Source organism: Microcebus murinus, chromosome X, assembly GCF_040939455.1.
Source record: "Microcebus murinus isolate Inina chromosome X, M.murinus_Inina_mat1.0, whole genome shotgun sequence".
NCBI classification, from domain to species: Eukaryota; Metazoa; Chordata; class Mammalia; order Primates; family Cheirogaleidae; genus Microcebus; species Microcebus murinus.
The window spans coordinates 12,339,299-12,348,326 of record NC_134136.1 but is presented as its reverse complement, the minus strand read 5'-3'; positions in this window follow the sequence as shown (position 1 = coordinate 12,348,326).

Below are 9,028 nucleotides of genomic sequence, written 5' to 3'. Positions count from 1 at the left end.
AAATACTACTTGATCTCTCTTATGTTTAAAATCAAACAGAATCATACTTGTAGAAGCAGAGAGTAAAGTGGCAGTTGCCAGAGAATGGGGTGGGAGGATGGAATGGGGAGGCACAAGTTTCAGTTAGACAAGTCAAATATATTCTGGAGAGCTATTGTACAGTAAGAAAACTGTAATTAATAAGAATTTACTGGATACTTCAAAATAGTTAAGAAATTGTATTTTAAATGTTCTCACCATTAAAAAGCCACGTGGGTTATTGGATATGTTAATTAGATTGGTTTAATAATATCACAATATATACATAGGCCAAAAGTTCACACTGGACACCATAAATATGCAACAGTTTTGTTTGTCAGTTATACCTCAATAGAACTAAGTTTTAAAATAGTGTAAACTATAAAACCTAAATGTATCTGTTTCAATACCATGCCCACCACTGATTAGGCATATAGTCTTGAAATATTAATTAACTTCTCTGTGCCAAGTGTCTTCATTTGTAAATTGATCATAATAGTGGTACCTATCTCAAAAGGATTGAGGATGACTAAATAAAATAATATATGCAAAGCTTTTATTAATAGTAAAATTTTTAACATTTTAAGTATTATGTAAGTGGGTTTTTATTTCAAAATATTAGAGGGTACAAATATTTTTGGTTTCATTGATCACTTTTGTAATGCTTGACTCATGGCTATAAGTGTGCCTATCATGCACACAGTATTCATTTTACTTATTAGGTAGATTTTTGCCTCTCACATACTCTGCCTCCACCCTGATTAAATTCCACTGAGTTTTCTTTCCCTTTGTACATATGTGTGCTCATCAGTTAGTTCCAATTTAATAATGAGTATGTGTGGTGTTTGTTTTAATATTGTTTAGAAACATCACTTAGGATAATGGTATCCAGTTTCATCCAAATTATCACAAAATGTATGACTTCGTCATTTTTCATGACCAAGTAGTATCCACTCATGAATTGTTGGGCACTTAGGTTAATTCCACATCTTTGCAACTTTTAATTGTGCTACAATAAACATTTGAGTACAGGTGTATTTTTGATAGAAAGACTTCTTTTCCTTTGGGTAGATACCCAGTAGTTGAATTACTGGATCCAATTGTAGAACAATTTTAGTTTTTGAGGAATCTCCATACTGTTTTCCACAGAGGTTGTACTAATTTGAAGTCCCACCAACAGATGATAAGCATTCCTATCACTCTGCATCCAAGCCAGCATCTATTGTTCTTGGGATTTCTAATAAAAGGCATTCTAACTGGGGTAAGGTAATATCCCATTGTGCTTTTAATTTGCATTTCCATGATGATTAGTGACATCGAGCATTTCTACATCTTTATTGGTCATTTGTCTATCTTCTTTTGAAAAGCTTCTCTTCATGTTTTTTTTTCTGAATTTTTAATGGAGTTATTTGTTTTTATTTTCCTTGCTGATTTGTTTGAATTTTGTGTAGATCCAGGATATTAGCCCTTATGGGATGTATTAAATATAAGTTGTCAATATTTTCTCCAATTCTGAAGTTTGTCTATTTGCTCTGTTGACTATTTCCTTAGCTGTGTAGCAGGTTTGTAGTTTAATCAAATTTCATTCATTTATTTTTGTTGTTGCTATAATTGTCTTTGGAGACTTATTCATAAATTCTTTGCCTAGGCCAATATGCAGGAAATGTTTCCAAACATTTTTTTTTTTTTTTTAGAATTCTTATGGTTTCATGTCTTACATTTAAGTCTTTTATCCATCTTGAATTAATTTTTTTTGTGAATTATGAGAGATAGGGTTCCTGCTTAATTTTTCTGCATGTGACTGTATAATTTTCCCAGCACAATTTATTGAATAAGGCTTCTTTTGCCTAATGTGTATTTTTCTTTGTTTTGTCAAGAGTCACTTTGGTATAGGGGGATGATTTTATATCTGGGTTCTCAGTTCTGTTCCATCAGTCTATATCTCTATATTTGTATCAATACCATTCTGGGAATTATTACTTACTATATCCTGTAGGATAGCTTGAAATATAATAATGTGATGCCTCCAGATTTGTTCTTTTTGCTTAAGTTGGCTTTGGCTATTCTTGTATTTTTCAGGTTCCAAATCAAGCATAGAATTATTTTTTCTAGACCTGTAAAGTATGATGGTGGTATTTTGACAGAGATTATATTGAATTTTTAAGTCACTTTGGGTATAATGCACATTTTAATAATCTTGATATTATTAGTGAATGAGCAAGGTATGTTTTTCAAATTGCTTGTGTCCACTGCGATGTTTTTCCTCAGTATTTCCAAGTTCTTCTTGTAGAGATCTTTCACCTCCTGGGTTAAGTGTATCTTTGGAGTTGTAATTTCTTTGGAGCCATTGTAAATGATATTGACTCTTTGATTTGATTCTCAACTTGACTGTTACTGGTATACAGAAATTTTACTGAGTTGTGTACATTGATTTTATAACCTGAGATTGTTGAATTTATTTATAAATTCTGGGATTCTTTAGTTGGAGTCCCTGGGGTTTCTTAGATATGAGATCATATTATCATTGAAAATCAATATTTTGATCTTCTCTTTTCTGATTTGAATATGCTTTATTTCTTTTCCTTGCCTGATTGCTCTGGCTAGGACTTACAGCACTATATTGAAAAGAAGTGGTGACAGTGGGCACCATTGTCTTGTTCCAGTTTGTAGAAGTGTTTTCAACTTTTCCCCATTCACCATGATATTGGCTGTGTGCTTGTCATATATGGCTTTAATAATTTTGATTTATGTTCCTTCTATGCCAGTCTCTTTAGGGTTCTTATCAAGAAAGGATGCTGGATATTGTGTAACGCTTTCTCTGAATCTATGGAGATGATCATATATGGTCTTTGTTTTTGCTTCTGTTCATGTGATATTGATTTATATATGTTGAGACATTCTTGCAAAACTGAGGTGAAGCCCACTTTGTCATGGTGGATTATGTTGTTGATGTGCTGTTGAATTCGGTTTGCTAGCATTTTACTGAGGATTTTTCATCCATATTTATAAGATACAATGGTCTGTGGTCTTATTTTCTGTTGTGTCTTTTCTTGGCTTTTATACTAAAGTCATACTGGTTTCATAGAGAAGATGGGGAGAATTCCCTCCTTCTTAATATTATGGAATATTTTTTGTAGTATGGGTACCTGATCTTCTTTGTAGGTCTAATAGAATTAGATTGTAAGTCTGTATTACCTAAGGCTTGTTGTTGTTGGAAGGGTTTTTATTACTGCTTTGATTTAATTGCTCATTATTGGTCTGTTCAGAAGTACTATTTCTTCCTCATTGAGTATTGGGAGGTGTGTGTTTCTAGGAATTTGTCCATTTCCTCCACATTTTCTACTATATGTTTATATAGATTTTTATAGTAGTTGTCAACGATATTTTGTATTTCTGTGTTATCAGTTTGAATGTTTCCTTTTTCATTTATGATGGAGTTTACATGGGTCTTTTCTCCTCTGTTCCTGGTAAATCTAGCAAAAATTTATCAATTTTGTTTACCTTTTCAAAGAACTAACTTACTGTTTCAATGTTCCTTTGTATTATTCTTTTTGTTTTGTTTTCCATTTCACTTAATTTTGCTCTGAACTTTATAATTTTTTTCTGCTGGCTGTGGGTTTGATTTGTTATTCCTTAGTTCCTTCATATGTGACATTAGGTTGTTAATTTGTGATCTTTTTGAGATAGGCATTTAGGGCTATGAATGTTTCTCTGAGAAATGCTTTTGCTGAATCCCTTAGATTTTGATAGCTTCTCTCCTCATAACCATTAATTCCAAGGAATCTTTTGAATTCCATCTTAATTACATTCTTGACTCAATAATCTTTCATCAACAGCTTGTTCAATTTCCATCGATTTGTGTAGGTTTCAGTGTTTCTCTTGTGATTTATTTCTCTTGGGATGTATTCCACAGTGGTCTGAGAAAATACATGGTATAATTTGGACTTTTATGATTTTTTTGAGATCTGTTTTGTGGCCTAATATATGACCAATCTTAGAGAATGTTCTATGTGCTGCTAAGAGGAATATGTATTCAGTAGTTTTGGGGTAGAATGTTCTACAAATTTCCATTAGGCTCATTTGATTGAGAGTCTTTATTAAGTACAGTGTTCCTTCATTTATTTTAAGCTTTGATGATTTGTCCAGTTCTAACAATTGGGTGTTTAAATATCTTGCAATTATGCTGGCGCTATTTATTTCTTTCACCAGTTCTAGTAATATTTGCTTTATGTATCTGGGAGTTCATGTGTTAGGAGCATATATGTGCATAATTGTTATGTTTTCTTGTTGAATTGCTCCCTTTACCATTATATAACAAATATCTTTGCTTTCCTTTGTATATGTTGGCTGAAAACAACTTTATCTGATATAAGAATGGCTACACCTACTCTCTTTTGATTTTCATATGCAGGGAATATTTTTTTATCACTTCATGTTGAGACTGCATGCATACTTGTGGTTTAGATGCATTTTCTAGAGACAGTAGATACTTGGCTTGTATTTTTTATTTCATCTTCATTTCATTTCATTCATTAATTCAGCAACCCTATGTCTTTTGAAAGGAGCATTCAGACTGTTACCATTAAGGGGTAGAATTGATATGTGTGATGTTCATCTGTTCAACATGTTGGGTAGAACCTTATTGCTTTGTTAACCCTTTTTGCTATTGTTTTATAGGAGTTATGAGTTTTAGTTTTTTGGGGTGATTTTACACTGCTGGGTATCTGTTGTGCTTATCCGTGGATGGTGCAGTTCTGAGTTATTTCCTTCAGGTCAGGTCAGGAGGTGGCAAATTGCCTGAGTGCTTACTTGTGTGGAAAAGGAAGGCTTAATTTTAGCACCAATTCTGAAACTTAGTTTTGCAGGATACAAAATTCTAGTCTGACAATTTATCTGTTTAAGAAGATTGAAGATGTGGCCCACTTCCTTCTGGCTTGAAAGTTTTCAAATGAGAAGATTGTAGTAACCCCGAAGGTTTTTACTTTTAGGTTACTAGTTGTTTTCTCATTACTGCTTGAAGAATTTTCTCCTTCATTTTGACTTTGGCCAGATTGATTATTATACTATGTGTATTGCAGATGTTCTATTTACAATGAATCTTCCTGGTGTTCAATCACCATCTTTTTCTGGATGTCTGAATGTCTGGTGATAACAGGGAAGTTATCCTCAATAATTACCTCATATATGTTTTCCATGCATTTAGCTCCTTCTTTTTGTCAGTCAAAGATACCTATAATTCCAATGTTAGTTTGCTTTACATAGTCAATATCTCTACCAGTGATTGTTCATACTTTTTATACACCTCTCTACCTCTTTGCATGACTGATTCATCTCAAGATCCTTGTCTTCAAGATCTGAGATTCTTTTTTCTCCTTTATATCAAACAAGGTAAAGAATTAGAGAGATCTTCATTATATAATGGGAAAGAGAGAAATTTACCAAGAAGATATAAGCATCCTCTCTCTCTCTCTCTCTCTCTCTCTCTCTCTCTCTCTCTCTCTCTCTCTCTCTCTCTCTCTCTCTTTCTCTCTCTCTATATATACACACACACACACACACACACACTATCTCTCTCTATGTGTGTGTGTATATATATATATATATATATATATATATATATATATATAGAGAGAGAGAGAGAGAGAGAGAGAGAGAAAGAGAGAATATATATATATATATATATATATATATCTTCTCAATTTCACAGGAGCTCCCAGATATGTAAAGAAAATTTTACTAGAGCAAACCTAGCAACATCATGATTGCCAGAGATTTCAAAACTCCACAATTGCAAAGCTGTGGAAACAACCCAAGTGCCCATCAATACATGAGTGGATTAATAAAATGTGGTATATGTATACCATAGAGTGCTATTTAGCTCTAAGAAATAATGGTGACAGGGCACCTCTTGTATTTTACTGGATAGAGTTGGAACTCATATTACTAAGTGAAGTATCCCAAGAATGGAAAAACAAGCACCACATATACTCACCAGCAAATTGGTATTAACTGATCAGCATCTAAGTGGACACATAGGAATTATATTTATTGGGTATTGGGGAGGTGGTATGGAGGAGGAGGGGGAGGGTATATACATACATAATGAGTGAGATGTGCACTGTCTGGGGGATGGTCACACTTGAAGCTCAGACTTGTGGAGGGAGGGGGGACAAGGGCATTATTCGAAACCTTAAAATGTGTATCCCCATAATATGCTAAAAAAAAAAAAACTGTCAGAGCTATACATATCACCAAAGCAGAAAATAAATCAAGAAACACTGGACTTATATCAGACATCAAATGCAGACATTGAAAAAATATTCCACCCAGAAATACAGAATACATATCTTTCCCTGTAGCACTTGGGAAACTCTGCAAGAATGATCATATCTTAAGCCACAAAAGAGGTCTCAACAAATTTAAAAAATGTAAAAGTCTTATTATGTATCTTCTCAGACCAGAGTGAAATAAAATGAGAAATAATCACAAAAAAACACTCAAATTCACCAAAAAATCATGGAAATTAAACAATCTGCTGCTGAATGAATACTGAGTAAAAAATGTAAGCAAGGGCCAGAAGTGGTGGTTCACACCTGTAATCCTAACACTCTGGGAGGGTGAGGTGGATGGATAGCTTAAGCTCAGGAGTTTGAGATCAACCTAAGCAAGAGTGAGACCCCGTCTCTACTAGAAATAGAAAAAAAAAAACACACCTTAGCCTTAGCTGGGCAACTAAATAAAAATTAGATGGGTGTGGTGTCTCATGCCTTACCCAGCTATTCAAGCAGCTAAGGCAGGAGGATTGCTTGAGCTCAGGTGAGATAGACTTACCCCACAGCACTCTAGCCTGGGCAACAGAGTGAGACTCTGTCAAAAATGTGTAATTAAAATGGAAATAAGAAGATTCCTCGAAATGAATGACAATAGGGACCGAAGCTATCAAATCTATTAGATTGAGCAAAAGCAAGCCTCAGGTGAAAATTCATAGTGTCAAATGCCTATATTAAAAATACAAAAAGATCACAAATTAACAACCTAATGTCACATATAAAGGAACTAGAAATGGAATAGAAAACCAAACCAACACTGACAGAAGAAAAGAATTTACAAAGGTTAGCAGAACTAAATAAAAGGGAAAACAAAACAAAGCAAAAAATATTAATACAAAGAATCAATGAAACAGAATATTGGTTCTTGGAAAAGATAAAAACAGTTGACAGACCTCTTGCTAGATTAACCAGAAACAGAAGCGAATGGGTCAAAATAAGCTCAATCAGAAATTAAAAGCAGATGGTACAACTGATACCATAATAATACAAAACATAATCCATTAATACAATCAAAATGTATACTCACATAAACTGGAAAATATGGAAAATTGAAAAATTCCTGGAAACACACAAACTCCCAGGACTCAATCAGGAAGAAATAGAACTCCTTATCATATACGTAATAAAAAATGAGATCAAAGAAATCATAAAAATTCCTACAACAATAACAACAAAAAAGGCCATGAATAGATGGATTCACAGCGGAATTTTACCAGACCTACACAAAAGAACTGATATCCATACATGAGAAATTATGCAATAACATCAAGAAGAACAGAATTCTACACAACTCATTGTACAAAGCTAGTATCACCTTGATATAAAAGCCAAGAAAGGGCAAAATAGTAAAAGAAAACTACAGACAAATTTCTCTAAATATAGATGCAAAAATCCTCAATAAAAAACTAGCAAACAGAATTCAACAGCACGTCAAAAATATAATCCACCATGAGCAAGGAGGCTTCATCTCAGTGATGTAAGGATAGTTCAACATACATAAATTAATACATGTGATTCACTTCATGAACAGAAGCAAAAACAAAGGGTGTATGATCATCTCGTTGGATTGTGAAAAATCATTCAACATAATTCAGCACCATTTCATGATAAAAATGTCCACAAACTAGGCAGAGAAGAAACAAATTTCAAAATTATAAAACCTTTTTTATGCCAAACACACAGCCAACATCAAACTGAATGGGAAAATGTTAAAAATATTCACTTAAGAACTGGAACAAAACATGAGTGCCCACCACTTCTATTCAACATAGGTCTGGAAGTTCTAGCAAGAGAAATCAGGCAGGAGAAAGAAGCAAAAAGAATGCAAATTGGAAAAGAGGAGGTGAAACTAGGACTTTTAAATGGAGATTTTATCTGGTATCTAGAAAGCCCCAAAGACTCCACCAAGAGAATCCTGGAATTGATAAACAAATTCAGCAAAGTCTCAGGTTACAAAATCAACATACACAACTCAGTAGCATTTCTGTACATGAATAATAGTCCAGCTAAGAGTCAAATCAGACTCAATACCATTCACAATAGCTACCAAGAAAACAAAATGCCTCGGAATACCCTTAACCAAGGATTTACATCATCTCTACAAGACTATGAAATACTAAGGGAAGAAATCACAGAAGACATGAACAAAAGGAAATATATATAATGCTCATGGATCAGTTGAATGAATATAGTTAATTGCCCATACTACTCAAAATGATTTACAGATTCAATGCAATCCCTATAAATACCAAAGTCATATTTCTTAAATCCAGAAAAATATCTGTATGCTTAGGTTGGAACAAAAAAGAGCCTGAATACCTAAAACAACCTCATGATAAAACAACAAATCTAGAAATTCCTGGAACTGATCAATGAATTTAGTAAAGTCTCAGGATACACAATCAATACACAGAAATCAGAGGCATTCATATACGCCAACAACAATCTAATTGAGAACCAAATCAAAGACTCACTTCCCTTCACAATAGCAACAAAGAAATTAAAGTACCTAGGAATATACTTAACCAAGGACGTAAAAGACCTCTACAGGGAGAACTATGAAACACTGAGGAAGGAAATAGCAGAGGATGTAAACAGATGGAAATCCATACCATGCTCGTGGATTGGCAGACTCAATATCATCAAAATGTCTATACTACCCAAACTGATCTACAGATTCA